Source organism: Euprymna scolopes, chromosome 22 (assembly GCF_053919585.1).
Source record: "Euprymna scolopes isolate OS-2025 chromosome 22, ASM5391958v1, whole genome shotgun sequence".
NCBI classification, from domain to species: Eukaryota; Metazoa; Mollusca; class Cephalopoda; order Sepiida; family Sepiolidae; genus Euprymna; species Euprymna scolopes.
Window position 1 is genome coordinate 12,839,850 of NC_136503.1, and position 19,357 is coordinate 12,859,206.

Below are 19,357 nucleotides of genomic sequence, written 5' to 3' on the forward strand. Positions count from 1 at the left end.
AATAAAAAGCACGGATTTCCGAAACGATCGTACAGATAATTGACTTTGTTGTTGTTCCTTCTTATGAAACTGATTTTTAATTTAATTAAAATTTGATTTTTAAATTTAAAAATTTTTTTTAAAATTTTTAAATTATAAATCACATTATTTAATATTTAATTAGCTCTAGGACATTTAACTATCGAGCTTATTATATATCTAAATTACAACGAGCATTTTCTGTATTTTAATTAAACTAGTAATTTCACTATTACATTAAAATACACTTAGCTCTTTAGACTATTATTCTAATCTCCTTTAAATTATATATATATATATATATATAATATATATATATATATATAAATTATATATATATATATATATATATATTAAATGAAGTTTATAAAGAAAATCCTTTTAACAAAACAAACCATATCAAGATAGAAAAGGTTTTTCACAGCGCAGTTAAATATGTTGCTTGAAACCGAGGAATAATAGTTACATATCACTTTATTATATGATCAGACCAACAATGAAAGAAGAAGATAAAATAGAGAAAACCTTCTTTAAACCATGACATATAGAAGCTAAATGCTTCTCATCATAACAAGGGGATATCCATCATATATATATATATATATATATATATATATATATATATATATATATATATATAGTAGCTAAATGTTTTTCATCATAACAAGAAGTGGGATATCATATATATATATATATATATATATATATATATATATATATATATACAGGGTGTCTGTAAAGTTACTATAAAGTGCTTGATTAAATACACCTGTAAAAAAAATAAATATTAACTATTAATACAAATATAATACAATAAAACAATAAGACTGTGTAGTAACTTTACGGACACTCTGTATATATATATATATATATATATATATATATATATATATATATATATATATATATATATAAATATATATATATAGATAGATAGATAGAGAGAGAGAGAGAGAGAGAGAAAGAGATAGAGAGAGATTGTCTATTTTCTTGTTATGATGAAAAGTATTTAGCTACTATATATATATATATATATATAGTAATTTATAAAATATATATGGCGATTAAGCTACACTGAATATTCCGCGTTTCATCCACTCTAGGACTCCTCAGGCTTATTAGGTTATTAGCTAAGTCTGAGGAGTCCTAGATTGGATGAAACGCGGAATATTCAGTGTAGCTTAATCGCCATATATATTTTATAAATTACTAACTAGCTCTACCTACGTATTGAGCACTTTTGAAGTAAATACTTAAAGTTTACGCATAAATCTATACTTTCGTATATTAATTTTATGTGAGTAAATAAAGTACTTATATATATATATATATATATATATATATATATATATAATAGCTTTAAACAAAATATACGGAGTCATGCTGAATTGGAAAACAAATAATTGTATAGTAGGAAAGCGAAAATTCATTAATAAAAACGATTAAAAGTTTAATTTATATATTTATAAATTAGATTTTTCTTTTAATATCCTGATATTGACGACAATCTATATAATTATAAAACTCAAATTACCTTGTAACGATGTATGTAACCCACTTTCCGGTTTACGACATCCGGTTGCACATGTGCGCATGATCTGCGCACTGAAATATTAACGTTGTTATTTCGAAATTATTATTTTACATGGAAAGAGTGAGGTTTAAAATAACTTAAACGTAATACAGAAATGAACGATGTAAAAAAAGCAGACAGTATTAACAATTGTTTATTTGGATAATTTAAACGAGAAAAAAAAACAAGAGAACAATTGGGACGCTGAAATATTAACGTTATTATTTTGAAATTATTATTTAACATAGGAAGAGTGGGGTTTAAAATAACTTAAATGTAATACAGACATGAACGATGTAAAAAAAAAGCAGATATATCGAAATTTGAATTTAAATATAATAAGTATTATGGTATCTGTTCAGTGCACATTTACCTATAAGTATGGCCAACTACTTATAATTCAGTAACTGTAACAATTTTTTTCAAAAATAATCAATTATAATAAACCAAACGACTCATAGAAATCTATCTATATTTTTTTTCATTTTAATATACTTTCATAGAAATGTTTCTGTTATGTCACAAAAACTCTTTTCTTTACGTCACAAGTCTTACGCTCATACATGAATTCCAGCTAATATAACATACTGCCCCAACGGGTCACGGGTAGTCTAGTTTAATCATATATTTCTGTCTATTCTTCATTTCCCCACCCCACATTTGTGAAATAAGAAAACAAATCTATTTTTTAAACGATATTTACTATTTTTTTCCATATCTTGCTCTCTATTTCTCTTGCTCTCTTAATAGAGACATATATTCGAGTTAAGAATTTATTGTTTGACAAAAGGAATATATAGAAGGGGTTATGTTGATTTCCATAATCCATAGATTTTTAATAATGGCTCATAACCTCTTCTTTATATTCCGTTTATCAAACAATAAATTCTTAACTCGAATATATGTATATATTATTTTAATTGGAATTCATTATTGAGATGAGTATTATTTATATTATTTTTTTTATTTATTGCGGACTATTATTCTCATCTTTATTAGTGGTTGTTTCACGACGTTTCGGCCAACTATTCCTCTGGCCTTCGTCAGGTGGTAACCGCGAAGGATAGGAACTTCAAATCTCCTAACTGCATTCTCAGCAATCAACTACGGATGGCAGCAATCAACTACGGATAACAGTGATTGCTGAGAATGCAGTTAGGAGATTCGAAGTTTCTATCCTTCGCGGTTACCACCTGACGAAGGCCAGAGGAATAGTTGGCCGAAACGTTGTGAAACAAGAAGTAATAAAGATGAGAATGCTAGTTCGAATATATGTGTCTATATTTTGATTTTCAGAATTTAACTTTAACCACTAAACTTTATATATATATATATATATATATATATATATATATATATATATATATATATATATATAAAGAGAGCGAGAGAAATAGAGATAGACAGATAGACATGTAAACAAGTATATATAAGTATACATAGCTGACCATATCTATACTCATGTAAATTTGTTTTTTTGTTGTTCTTGTGTATTGATATTCATATTAAAAACACTTTTTTTTCTATTTGTTTAGAAAGAACTAAAACTATGTTATATATACTCGTGGAATTGCATTCACCTGCAAAAGATCTAGCTAATTTGTATATTTTTATAGCATTTATTTCAATTAATTTCCTATTAGGTTTTCCGGTTTTCTCATGAGATGATCATCTTTATTTAACTATTACGTGTAATAAGGTCATCTTAAACTTTCCATTTATATATTTTAAAGTACCTTTACGTGTAATTATATTCATGCAGATATTCGACATGCATAATATTTGCGTCAAATGTTTTTGATAATGCATTTTTTTATATGAATTTAAAAAAAATTCCAATGATTTTTTTTGCATATATAGTGTAATATAATATAATATAATATAATATAATATAATATAATATATAATATAATGATATATAATATGATATTATTGTCTAGGTTATAGTAAACGAAAAATAAAAAATAAAATGAATATAACGAGGCTATTGATAATGCTCACTAAAACGAAAATATATTTTATTTACTAATAAGTAAACAAATGATGTTACGTCACGACGACAACAGATCTATCGTTTCGATCAAAATATAACATACTATATATATATATATATATATATATATATATATATATATATATATATATATATATATTTCTATATATGTTTGTGTGTGTGTGTTTCTTGTAAACACAAACCTCTTTCTATATTTATGTATGCGTACATGCGTTTTCTTTTTTAAATTTTGCCTACCAAACTCCTGTGGTAGTTTTTGATCTACAGACATGAAACTTTATATATAGAGTATTCGAACTCATGCAAAACATAATATTTGGGTTTTAGCCGGGGAAAATCGCCACGAACGTGTGAAAATTACAAAAAGTGGAATTTGCCAGGTGATGGTCGAACGACGGAATTACGAATATGCATGCGTAACGTAATAGCTATTGGCTCATATTGTAATTTTAAGCCTTGCAGCAAATATAGTTTATAGATCAAGTATTAACGCCGAATGAAAAAGTAAATCCTAGGCTAAACGTTTTGGTTTCGATTCTCGGTAGTCGCGCCGGTCGTTTTTTTTTTTTTTTTTTAAACTTTTTATAACATTACTATTGGATTTAATATAATAATAAATACAAAGTCTGCATTAAACAAAATATCATATTTAAGCGTATTTTAGGACGGAAAATGTCAGGCTTATAATTTACTCAATGTTGCTTTAGAATATATAAATGGAAAGTTTTAGATGACCTTATATATATATATATATAAACAATAACGATGAATTCGAAAAAAATAAACATCTTATATATCGAAAGCAGTTAGAATTGAATTGTGAACATAGAGGACAACAGGCTACATTTCTGGATTTAGATATAAAAACTGAGGATGGGATTTTTCTTTATAAAATACTTGATAAAAGAAACTATTTCCCTTTTCAAATGGTTCGTATGCCGCATAAAGATAGTACCTGCCCTATTTTTATGTTTTCTGAAACCATTATCTCAGAGTTTTTTTAGAATAGCTCGCATTACTTTAAAATTAATAGATTTTATACCACCAGTTTCTAGCTTAGTAATAAGGATGATAAAACAAGGTGGGGATAAACTAAAATATTCAAACAGTTAAATAAAGCATTTGTTCGTTATCCTGATGCTTTCGAATCGTATAAAATTAAACAGAATATATTAATAAAAGAAATCCAAAACTATATTAGTAATGTATAAAATGTATTTAAAAAAAGAAGAAAACAAACAAACAAATAAAAAAGTATATATGCATAAATATTTTTAACCTTTATATATATTTAATTTTGAATAAATAAGAATGTAAATATACAAAATACTAATAATAGTAGGGGCGATAAGTAGTTAAATGGATTAATCCTAATCTTATAAACACAAGACTGGTAAATTAAAAAATATATCCATTTTGAATTTGGAAACAGAGGAATGTCACAGGTGAGCAATTCATTTTTATGCCATGAATACGTTAGATAAATTAAGAATAGGAGACTAGATCTAATATTTGTAACATATCTTCTTCTTAAGATTAAGGGAGGTGGCGTTTGATCAACACTGCTAGAAGCAATAATGTAATATACTGTTTTGTTTTTAAATCCCCAAAAGAATTTTTCATGGTAAACAACTGATGATCCCTTAAATTATAATAGAACTATAATGAATACGAGAGAGCAAGTTGATGCAATGATTGCAGGTTATTAAATGACTTACTGACTAAATATTTTCTAACGAATGATAAAAAGTAAAAATATTTTTTTGTATAGTTTTAAACGTTAAAAACTTCCAAAACTATATATATATATATATATATATATATATATATATATATAAATAAACATACATACATATATATATGTATATATATATATATATACATACATACATACATATATATATATATATATATATATACAGGAGAGATAGATATATGTATATATGGATAGAAAATATATATATATCCATATATACATACATACACACACGCACGCACACACACACACATATATATATATATCTTTATACATATGCATACATATATAAATATATGCAATGATGAGATATAGGTAAAATATTTTCGTTTGTTTTCTTTTCCTTATAAGGGAAATTGATTCCATAATGTTTTATTGTTAAAGTGTTTTTATTCAATAAGTCTGAAGAAAAGCCTGTTCTTGTGAAAATTTTCAAACGACATAATGCTTGAATTTGTCCGAATAGTCGTGAAACAATTGTAATTAACGATGAAATACACTATTTGTTGGTATCAACCCATTCTTTTAATTTTTGGTTTTTGTTAAAACAATATATATATATATATATATATATATATATATATATATATATATATATATATATATATATATATATATATATTGGGAAAAAGAAATTTAGCACATTGCTTAATTATACGTAAAATCGGAAAATAAGAACGTATTATTTATATTTTGTCTACAGAAAGTTTTAGATTAGATAGGTCATTGGTACCGTCGGTTTCAAACCCGATAATTAGGGGCCGTTTGAGATACCCATATCAAGCTCTTTTCAGGCAATACATCATCTCATCAATATATATATATATATATACATATATATATACATATATATATGTGTGTGTGTGTGTGTGTGTGTGTGTGTACGCGTGTGTGTGCGTGCGTGTGTGTGTGTATACATATGTATATAGTTAGAGATAGATAGATACATAGACAGACAAATAGAGAGAGAGAGAGTGTGTGTGAGAGTGCCGGGGGAGGTGGGTAATGATAGTGGAACAGGTAAACACAAAAGGAGAAAGCGCAAAACAAATAATGTTATGAGATCGATTGAAATGATTTAGAAAAATGAACGAAAGAATGACGTAATGAAAACAAGGGATGACATTTCAAATGCAGTACGTATAAAGTCCAAATTTAATCAACGAATGTCAGATAAGGTAAAGAGACGGAATCATTCTGACTGTCAATGTGAATGTGAACCATCCTTCCCACAGGAAATCTAAAAATTAATTAAAATTACATTCAATGCGAAAATAAAATAAACAAAATAAGTAAAACTAAGGAATCACCCCCCTATTACCCCCACGCCATCACCCCGTAAGCATTTACGAATACGCTTTATTATTAAATATCAAATATTCAGATTATAAAATAAGAACAATGATTATTATTATTATTATTATTATTATTATTATTATTATTATTATTATTATTATTGTGCTTGTTGTTGTTGCTGCTGCTTCTGTTGTTGTTGCTGAATTCAAGGACAATGTTTCCTTTTTAAAGTAAATCGAATATAAAAGGCCCCGTTCTCCCACGTGATTTTCCGACACCTACCTTGCCACAAACTCCTGTACACAAAAACTCTGGGAATATCAAATTAAATTAAACTTGCATTGCTGAAATTGAAACGCTAACACAAAATTAAAGTCAAAACAACTGTTATCCTTTCGATTTAAATACTATATTCTCAAGCTACAAACTTTAAAAAAAATTAGTAGTTCAATTTTTAGGAAGGGGTTTTGATATGTTATGAGTTTAGCGCAAAACTTTCCCTTTGTTAAAATGTGTGAAAATGGTACTTAGTCCATCGAATATTGGTAAGTAAAAAAAAAAGATACATTGGTAATTTGAAGAGTGCAAGAGAGAGGGTGTACGTAAACTGAAACAAAAAGACACAATAAAAACGGTTTATTGTGAAGATATTTCCATCCAATTTGCAACGAAAATGTTATTTAAGCTTAATGATGGCAGACAGGCGAAAATACAATTTAAAACTCTAACACGAGTCTCTCACATTAAAGTTCGAAATTATATACCAAACAATGCTATTTCGAAATTCAGCGTGACAAACGAGCGAAAATACTATTTAGAAATTGAATGTGACAGATGGACAAAAATTCTACTTCGAGTTTCAGTGTGAAAGTAGATCGAAAATTCTATTTCGAACTTCAGCGTAACAAACTACTGTAAATACAATTTCCAACTTTAGTGTGACAGATGGATAAAAATGCTATTTCGAGCTTCAACGTGAAAGACCGGCGAAAATGATATTACAGAATTTAGCATGACAAACGAACGAAAAGGCTATTTCGATCTTCAACGTGAATAATTGCCGAAAATACGATTCCGAAATTCAGCGTTACAAAGGACAAAAAAAGACTATTTCGAACTTCATCATTACAAATTGCTAAAAACTACAATTTTGAAATTCAGCGTGACAAACGGACGATAATTCTATTTCGATCTTTAGCGTGACAAATTGTCGAAAATACAATTTCGAAATTTAACGTGACAAACGTACAGAAAGGCTATATGATCTTCAACGTGACAAATTGCCAAAAATTCAATGTTGAAATTCAGCATGACAGAGGGACGAAGATACTATTTCGAACTTCAGAGTCAAAGATCATCCAAGAGAAACGGCCTATTTTCGCTGTGCTTGGGCGTACCCTCCTACTACAATCTGTAGGATTTGCGAAGAAAATAAAGAAAATGATATTTCAGAAACAGCGCCTCTCATCGTAATTCGTGGAAGATAATAGAAGTAAAGAGAGACAACAACAAGAACAACAAAAAAAGTAAAGTTTTTAGAAGAGGGAAATAAAACAAGTTTTAAAGAGCAAAGAACTGGAAACAGCGTATGAATGAGCGGCGTTTTGACAACATTGCTGGCTGGTGTTGGTATTGTTTACATATTTACAGCGGAAGAGAATACATTGGAAGAATATGTTGCACAAATATCTTTCTATATATATATATTCATGTATGCGTATATATATTTTTTATTTTAAAAATTGTGCCTACCAAACTCTTCTGTCAGTTTTTAGTCTACAGATATGAATATATATATATATATATATATATATATATATATATATATATATATATATATATAAGGAGAAGTAAAATTCATATAGAATTTTATTGCAACATCTGATGAAAATTGTCGAAAATCAGAAGAGAGTAAGAAAAATACCGTTTAGGCAATCACATTTAGAAGCTAAATGCTTTTCATCAGACGAGGAGAAAAATTTGCATCATACAAATATAAATGTAAACAAATAAAACTCGGCTTAAATCTTTTCATATATATATATATATATATATATATATATATATATATATATAAGTGTGTGTGTATGTATATATATATATATATATATATATATATCCAGTTTTGCTATTATAGTATAAAGGGAACTCGTCAGTTGTCGATATAAGTCAAACAAATCGCGTCAGTTGTACTCACCGACAAAAGTATTGAGAACTTCTAAAATCTATACGTACTGAGATATACCCCTCTAACCTCAGTAACACAGTGGCTTTATATAAGAGCAACATAAAAATTGCAGAAAACAGACACATCTCTGTTTCAAAACACATACATGCAATAGAAATAACTTCCAAATAAGGTCAATCTTCCAAATTGAAAATTACATTTACTTGCTTACACAGAAAAAAAATTTCATTACAAGATTCACTCCCGAATTGAACAAAACTTAATATTGACACACAAACAAACGAAATGCAAAATGCACTCGGGCACACCTACATATACCTGTATACACCACCACACATGAATCAGAACCGACACATTAAAACACACACCCACGCACATACAAACACACGTATGGACACACACAGGCACAAAATTCCCCCATCTCTAATGCAATACAGTAATCATATATCAACCTTACCTTGCCATGAGACCAACAACACTAAGATATACCTCTAATCACAGTGTAGTAGTTGCCCTGATACTGCATCCACCCCTTCTATCATCAATCAATGGAAGAGAAATCCTTCGTGGCGGAGACAATTTTTATTCTTATTCTTGTGCCTATCAAGAGTGCCCCATTTTAAGGAACGGGATTTTCCCACATTAAAACTCAATCCTGTGTCTAAGCCTGCCCACTTGGGGGAGAAAAATAAATATGAACACTAAGAAATATCCTATGTTTATTCATAAATATCATTTCTTAGGTAATTATCAAATTAGGAATATTATGAATATCCCAACAGACTAAGACTAAAACGAAAATAACAACAAAAAGACATTAAAATCTAAAAATCAAATTTGAATGACAAACCCCCTTTCTAAAAAGAAAACGAATTCTAGACAATGTCTACTTAAACTATAGGACATAACACACATCCATAACTCAATACAAGGAAATACGCATACACGTACTGACACACCCTCCCCTACACACAAACACACGTACATAGACACATTTATATGACCAGACACTAATACACGCCTCACCTCCACATAAGTAAGAAGAAAAAAAGGGTGTAAAATGAAAAAAATAAAAAGCAAAAAAAAATATTCAATGGCCATGTACTGATGCCAATACATAAGATAAACAGAAGGAATGCACTCATAAAAACAGAAACATTTGAAAATATTTCTACCTCGTAGAAACATCTAGCATCAAAATTGTCAGCAAAAAATTTTACATTTTCAATGATTTACATTGGAATAATTTACAAATTTTTGGAAGAGGACGCCTTAAAAGCATTAAAACTATTTCAAAAAATTATAAAAATAATTAAAAATATGAAAATATGAAATAATAAAATAATTATAAAAAAAACAAAAACATAACAATTGTTGGTCATTTAAATATACTTAAATTTTTTTTTTACTCGTTGGTATCTCCTAACCCATTCTCTCTCTCTCTCTCTCTCTCTCTCTCTCTCATATATATATATATATATATATATATATATATATATATATATATATATATATATGTGTGTGTGTGTGTGTGTGTGTGTGTGTAGGAAAGTTCCGTAGTCGTTTTCGTTAAACAAAACAAAACAAAACAAAACAAAACAAAAAAAACTGATGGAAGGCTAATGCTATTATCATTGCTTATGACCATCTGGGATCGGGTATTCTACTAGTATACTAGTATATATATATATATATATACCAAGAAAATAAAGAAAATGATATTTCAGAGACAGAGCCTCTCATCGTAATTTATGGGACATACCAAACAACAGACGTAATTGCCAATACATACGGGTCTTCAATTACTGACCACCTTATAAAAACCCCGTCTTGTGTAGCGAACGTTTGCACGAATTCTTTTCCAATCCTGAGTCGTGCTCATTCATTATTTCAGTTAAAGATCTTGGAGATGTTCACGTTCGGTTGAGAAGGCCTTCCCTCTGCAAGCAGAAGGAATACCTATTGGGTTTGAGCGTGATTAGTCTCTAGGATCTTCGAGTAATATAACGTTATTGCGTTTTGTTTTTTGTTTTTTTTCTCATACATAATGCAACGTTACCTGTACATAATCTTGATTCCCATTCGTGTATTTCCTCCTTTTTTCTCACTCAAATCCCTCGATACAGCTTTGATAAAGCGAGGGCGAAACCGGTCAGCTGACTCCCCCTATTTTATTTTTCCCCATTTTTATTCTCTTCACCCGATAATTTTATTTTAAACGGGAATTTTATTTTTATACTTTAATCATGAATATATATATATATATATATATATATATATATATATATATATATATATATATATATATATATTAAAGTTTTAAAAAGGATAAGTGGAGTCATTATTAGAATTTTGAGGAAGGTCGATGCGGCGGGAAAAATAGTCAGGAAAAATAGTCAAAAGACTATTCGACTAAAATAATAATAATAATAAAGAACCTCGTCCGACACTTGTCAAGAGATTACGTCGGCTGCGATTAAAATAAAACAGTTTACACATAACTTAAAATGGAGGCGAAGGGAGGGGTGAATCAAAAAAAATTTATAAAACTACATGGGGCGGATTAAATTTATGAATATCCCGTGATATATCGTCCATATTTCAGAACACAGGACGAAATAAAAATATTTTAAAAAGTTAACTTTCCTGACATAAGTGCAGAAACAATAAATAATGACGCAATGTAGGCAATTTTCTTTTTGTAAATCAGAGCTCTTTACACAGGTCTAATTTGTGCGACAGCTCCCTTTGCCTACAAAACGATGGTTTGCGTATTAGTACAGGTACGGCCTCCAAAATATTGAGATGTTGTTTGGAACAGGCCTTGTGTACAATGCGAAAACAACCATCCGAATACGCTTCACCACATGCTTTAGTAACAAGCCAAAGAAAGGAGTGGCTGGTGGAACATCTCTACAAAGGAAAGAAAGAAATAGAGAGAAAGATTGGAGAAGCCTTAGAGCTGAGACACTAGAGACGACACAACCCTGGCACCCAAATATGCAGTGCCTGTGACCGGATGTTTCAGAAAAAGGACTATGCCAACACTGAAGCATAAAGCACTGAGGCCCCGACTAGTCATCGTCAAGACTGACGGATTGCATAATGATGATGGTCAGGATGATGATGATGATATTGTCATACAAGTGCGCACCAATTGATGACTCATGAATAGGTGTCCCGTAAATGTTCGGAAGTGTTCTGTGAACGCCCGGATGTGTTTACTCTAGGACCCTCTGGACTTTCGAAAACACGCAGGGACATGCTGTGCCAATTTGTCTCCCAGCCGTCGAAACGTACGACCCACATAGTCAGCATCACACTGACATTTAAATTGATATACAACTAAACTTTTTTGTAGTGTGGGAAGTGTATCTTTCTTAAAAGCTGGGAAGGCAGTTTTAGTGCCAAACACCACACGAGGCTTAGAAACAGTGAGGTACAACCGAAGTAATTTTATCGACAAACCCTTTACGGATAGAAAAAAATAAAAGGGAGTTTCAGATAAACTGGAGACTTAAAGAAAGGGGTTGGTATTCAATTTAACAAGATCTTGGCGAACATGCTTAGGGATTACTCCCTCAGGGAAACCATTTTCCGCAAGAATATCAGTTATCTTCTTCAATTCATTATCAAATATAATCGAGCAAATGATGAGGGCACTGTGGACCAAAGTCTTGATCAAACTGATTTTTTCTCCTGGTAGGGGCAAAAGAATCCCAACTTATATACAGGTCTGTAAATATCGGTTTCCTGTATATAGTTGTACTAAACCGATTCTCTGTCCTTTCTACAAGGGTAGAGTGTTTTTGCTCTTCCTCCATAGTGAACTTGAGTGGAGAGATGAGACTATTTAAATCCAGGAAACAATCGCTTGTTTCGTCGCGAGATTTGAAGATGACAAAATGCTCCTCCACATACTGCTAATAATCGAAAGGTCTAGAGACTCGAGTGAAGAGTAAGGATTCCTGAAAGCCTAGGAAAATATTCACTGGGATAGCACCCAAAAGACTGCCCATAGTTATCCCGTCGACCTGCTGACACATTACATCATTAAAGATGGAGCAAACCGACTTGGTGGCTAGTTCCATTAATTCCAGGAAAATATCGAACGAACATAGGAAGTTTGTTTGTGAATTACAATCCAGTTCCCGCATTGTAGCAGCGAAACGGAAGGAATCCACAATACAATTACCTAAAAACTATTTTAGTACATGGTCCAAGGATCTCAGACAAACATTTGGTCAATTCATGTTGAGGTGAGCCACTCATGGAAAGAATGGGTCTTAAAGGGACCCCATTCTTGTAGATCTTAGAAACCCCGTACATTCTAGGTCGCTGTGAACCCACGGGCCGGATCTTGTCGTAAATATCCTTGTTAATAATATATATATATATATATATATATATATATATATATATATATATATACAAGCAAATCTGATTGAAAACGACAGAGTTATTCTTTTTCCGATTTTTCTGGATATCGTTTCGATTCGCCGATCGGTCTTATTTATTTCAGTCGGAATATTGTATAAAATGGCGCTCAAACGTTGTTGTTCAGCCATATTCTACTCAAGCGCTTTCTATCGGCGCGTCCAATATCATCAGGAGCGATTGTTCTTTTTTTCTTTTTTTCCTTTGAGGGTTAGTGCATTTATATTAAAAAAACAATTTGTTGAAGGTGGGTGGAGGATGGTTAGGAGCGAATTATTTTTTTAGTTTTAACTTCAAATTTTCTATTTTATAGTTTATTTATTTAGTTTCTTGTTAGTTATTAAACACTGTTAGTATATTTGTCCCAGTGTTACATGAGATCCGGTTGAAAGTGGTCGTATTTTTTATTTATTATTTTTTTTTGATAAGTATGACTTCTAGTAATTTTAGTCGTCGTGTGCAATTGTGAAGGTATCGAATTTTAGTATCGTTAAGATATTTCTAATGTCGGACGACTGTAGGTTTTATCATGAGATGTTAGGTGTTGTTTTATGGCACTATTGTCAGCTAAATGATAGGTTAATCGTTGGGAGGGTGTTGTTGTCTGGCTAATGTATACGTTTTATGAGTTTTTAGAGTGGGTTCGGAGACATTCTTCGAATGTGGTAAATAAATTCATACGCTACATTAGTTTGGTTTAGTGTGTTGTAAGTATTATTATTATTATTATTATTGTTTTTAGTTATTAAATTGGAGGTTTTAAATTTAATATAATATATTATTAGTTTGATCGTTTTGTTATGGTCGATGCGTCTCGTGTATATTTTAATTACGATTGTTATTATTGTTACATCTGTTTTGTGGTTTGTGTGTAGTTCGTTTTTATAGTATAATTTGATGGTGTCGTTTTTGTTAGGGTTAGGATTGATGTTTTTGTTGTGGGGTGAGTTTAAATAGAGTTGTATGTGATTATCGATGATTTTATTGTGAAGATTATTGTTTATTAGGGTTTGTTAGTTCTTTGTAAAAAAAAATAATAATAAATAAATACACTAAGCCTCAAAGGAAAAGGAAAAGAAAACGACAATCGCTCCTGATGATAATCGGACGCGCCCATAGAAAGCGCTTGAGTAGAATATGGCTGAACAACAACTTTTGGGCGTCATTTTATACAACATGCTGACTGAAATAAAAAAGACCGTTCGGCGAATCGAAAAGATATCCAAAAATATCGGAAAAAAGAAAACACTGTTGTGTTCAACTAGATGTACTTAGATAATGACTTGCTGCTAATATATATATATATATATATATATATATATATATATATATATATATATATATATATATATATATATATATTATGGGAGTGAAACTGTAACATTTTTATTACGGACTTTACTTTTGTATAAGCAATATCACCTAAAGAGGCCTCTAGTTACTTGTAACTGGCTGACCGAAACATACTCATAATTGTGTAGCGACATATCAATGCATATGTAAATCAAATAAATTAAATAACAAAAAATAATATATCTTGCCCTAATTCGGTATTGAACACTCTTACATTAACCTCGTTAAAACTTCATTTGTTTGCTTCATTTCTGAAAAATATGCATATGATATATATATATATATATATATATATATATATATATATCATATATATATATATATCATATATATATATATATCATATATATCATATATATATATATATATATATATATATAATTTATTTATATAAACATTGATGGCTACATATGTACAAACATGTCTCTGTAATTACCCGTTATTTGGGAGATTACGCCTTCAGGCCAAGAAATACCCTTGAAAACTGAAATTTCAAGATACAAAAAACATATTCTTATTTCGTTTACAAAATTAGAATCTTGTTATCTAATAGGAATGGGGGGTAGGCATGAGGGGGGATTAGCAAGGTCTCTGACTCACAGGCTTTTATCTCTTCATATCTTAACTTCAGTAAGGGATAATTCGTGCTAGAAAACTACTAACACCCGAAAGTATCCCGTACCTCAATAAGGCCACCATTCGCCCATGTATGGAGTATTGCTGCCACATCTGGGCTGGTGCATCTGCTACTAGTCTCTCGCTCCTTGACAAGGTTCAAAAGAGAGTCGCAAACCTGATAGGCCCTGAACTGGCATCTAAGCTTCAGCCTCTGTCCCATCGACGAAATGTTGCATCCCTCTGCCTTTTCTACAAGTATTGTAGTGGTGAATGCTCTGACGAACTGCAATCACTTGTGCCCCCACGACGTGTGCACCCTCGACAAACCCGACAGGCTGCTAAATCCCACCCCCACACTGTAGAGATCCCTTGATGTAAAAGATCTTTTTACTCCAATAGTTTCTTCCCCAGAACCGCTAGACTCTGGAATTCCATTCCAGGTCCCTGCTTCCCCAACAGTACTGACGTGCAGAAGTTCAAGTGTAACGTGAACCGACACCTTGCTGCCCAAATCCCTACATAGTACCCCAGTAGTTGTTGCCCCTGATAGTAGCCCCCTACACAAAAGTGGCAATTTGCCTTGTTTGGGGTGAAAATGTAATAAAAAAAAAAATAAAAAAATAACCTAAAGGTTAACTATCTCCTTTTTAGTTTTGCGTTATAAATTACATGAGGAGTCCGACATTATGTCGCCCATAGCCTGCGATCCAAGACTTTAGGTACTATATATATATATATATATATATATATATATATATATATATATATATATATATATATATATATGCTTCTTTTCCAATAATCCGAAATGCCTATGTATATATTCTACGCACGTTTGTAAATAGTTAACACGTCTTTGTCGAGGTAATTATGCGTAGTATGCGTCAGTTTTACAAATAACTTGTAGGTGTTTACGTTGATATAGATATGCATTAAGAGTGGTGAATTATGTATGGTTTCTGCGTGGCAGTATTTACTCAACATTACAGGCCTGCAATTTAATAAATCCATAATTAATTTGTATGTTGCTGTACTTAGCACACCTTTGGAACCAATTGACACATTTTAAAAGCAGGTTTATAATTAAGAGCTATGTTCCTGATTTGCCAACATCACAGATTTAATCCTGCGTTTGTTCTATTATCTCTTCAATACATATCACAAAGTCATAGTATTGCTGCATTCAATAAAATGAAGCCGAATCTTCTAGTTTCGAAGCGATATTTAAAAGAATTTTAGAACCGATATACGTTTTATTTGTATCGATTGTAATTCGATCACGACTATTTAAATAATTCATCTGATCATTTGTAACATGCATAGTTAACTGTTATTTAATAGATTATTATTATTATTATTATTATTATTATTATTATTAGTAGTAGTAGTAGTAGTAGTATTTCAATTATAACATTAATTATAATTATAATTATTATCAATGTTCTAATTATCAGTATCATTATTTTTTATTTTCAGTATTATTAACATTATTATCATTATTTTTAATCATTTTATTATTATTATTAATTTTATTATGATTATAATAATACTTATTATTATTATTATAATTGTAATAATAATTATAAGATTAATAGTAATAATAATTATTATTATAATCATTATAATTATTATCATTATTTTCATTACATTATTATTATTATTATTATTATTATTATTATTATTATTATTATTATTATTATAACGGTTAGTCCAAAAATGTATCTATAAGATGTGTTGTCCTGAAACCAATCTGTTCCGATTCTGAGAATTTCACACACACATATGTATACATACATACACACATACATACATACATCATGATGATGATTGCAACGTCTTGTCAGACGAGTGCCACTCCCTCAGACACTTAAAGTCCATGAACCCAAAAATGACTTCCTTGCCACAGGACCATTTTAATAGACAAATGTCTGGGGGAGTACCTATACACAAATGTTGAGATCCAGCAACAAGCAAGAGCAAGATAGCTAGCAACAAGTTTAACTGCAGACCAACTTTATGTGGGTACTGGTCTCCCGCTTTATGGTGTTTTAAAATCAGAGATTTGCTTCTCCTAGAAAGCTTGCCTTCACCACGGCTTACAGGAGCCCTTTCCACCGCAACACACACATACATACACACAAATACACACGGTGTTAGTTGGCGTTGACTCCGAAAAAAGGTTCATTCGACCTTTGAAAGGTCTTGTTTTTAATCCTTCAAGGAGACTAGCCACCCTCCTCACCAAACAAGTCTGATGAGGGAACCAATTCAGTCGCCGATAACCCGACCATGAGGCAGGTGGTACTGGGTTACATGGTACCAGTAGCATATGACATGACCTGACAATAACATACATACATACATAAATGCATACATACATAGACGAACTTCGATACAATAGCATAACAATGTTCCAATCAGTAGTTATTTAACTAAGATCTCCTCAGATGGAAAGTTGATCTTTGAATTTAGGTGTTTATATTTAAAAAAATGAGACAATTTGGGAGATGAAAGAAGCTGTGACAAGACTCATTGACATGTTCACACAAGACAACTTCTATGGGATTTTCGGCAGTTGTTGGAACGGTAGACAATTTTGAAGGGGACTAGACTTCCATATAAGTACTATCAATTGACTTCCATATAAGTACTATCAATTGACTTCCATATAAGTACTATCAATTGACTTCCATATAAGTACTATCAATTGACTTCCATATAAGTACTATCAATTGAAGTGCCCATACGAAAAAAGTCTGGAAACTTATTTCAGGCGCCTCGTACAAGTGATTTGAACCTGTGGAACAAATTCGATATAGAATTTAGTGGGTAAACTAGCTGATAAGGGATCAAAATTGAAATAATTGGAACTTGGTTGGCTAAGCTGATTTGAAGTTATTCTATACGCATGCGCAAATATATATTTATACGTTAATGTCACTAATTTTGAGAGTTTTGATATTGTTGTTAGCTCATACAGTGATGAATAATGCTGGAGTGCTGAATCTTTTGGTTTCAGTTCTAGTTGATGGCACTCAACCCATATTTTTTAACTTTTGAAATTACTACTATATATACGGATTTTTTGCGCCCAGGTAACGCCGGTCGACACTACTATATATTGGTTACCATATAATAACTAATAGAGAATTAGCTCTATAATAACAAATACGAAATCTGCATAAATTAGAATATCATATTTAAGTGTATTTTACAGCTAGGCAGAACTGGGCGGCCTCGTATACACACACACATACACACATACACACACACACACACACACACACATATATATATATAACTATTAAGTGGACAAATATAATTAACCATTTTAAGAGTGTTCAATGGATTATGTGGACTTCACGTTTCAGCTTAGATGAGACGGCTTGTATCAGTTTTCTTAAACATGTCTTTCATAAAGGGAGCTACAATCTATATTTTTATAAAGTAATAGGGTTCGTGTGTTTCTGTCTGTGTGTACAGCTCTCCATCATCAACGAAATATAAAGGAGGTAAGAGGGTAGATCTCTCCTGGTAGAGAAACATTAGAACCCATTTTAGGATGTTTCTGTTATAGGAGACATAAGAATCTTTGCCTAATTTCTTTATATACTATTCTACAAACCACCCCCATATCGAATGACTTATGCTCATTTGCATATCACATTATATTAAATCTCTTTAACTAATTACCTCGACCTTATTACATATTGGAAATATTCTAATCATTTCAACTGTACTATTTACAAAATCTATTTAACATTTAATCTATCTTCTATCTTCTATCTATCTATATCTATATCTATCTTCTATATATATCTATAAAAACAGAGATGTGTGTGTGCCACAGACGATTTCTGATTGGTTAATCCAATAATCACATCTCCTAAAAAACAATCGTTTCTACGCTCTTACCTTTACCATAAAATATTATGACTTTATTTATTGTCCATCTTGGAAGGGTTTAATTTTTTAATAACTTGTTATTTACAAATTAAAAAAATACGAAACTATTATACGAAACTAAACTACACGAAATACGCGCACACACGCACACACACACGTTCACTACCGTCACGTTGTTATGGCAACCAACCCCGCTGA

General features: G+C 30.7%; 1 protein-coding gene across 1 annotated transcript in view; it reads right to left on the minus strand.

Annotated features, from left to right (window-relative positions):
- Positions 1 to 19,357, minus strand: part of LOC145243899 (globin-5-like) — a 318,635-nt gene that overhangs the window by 276,247 nt on the left and 23,031 nt on the right. The window lies entirely within an intron of this gene.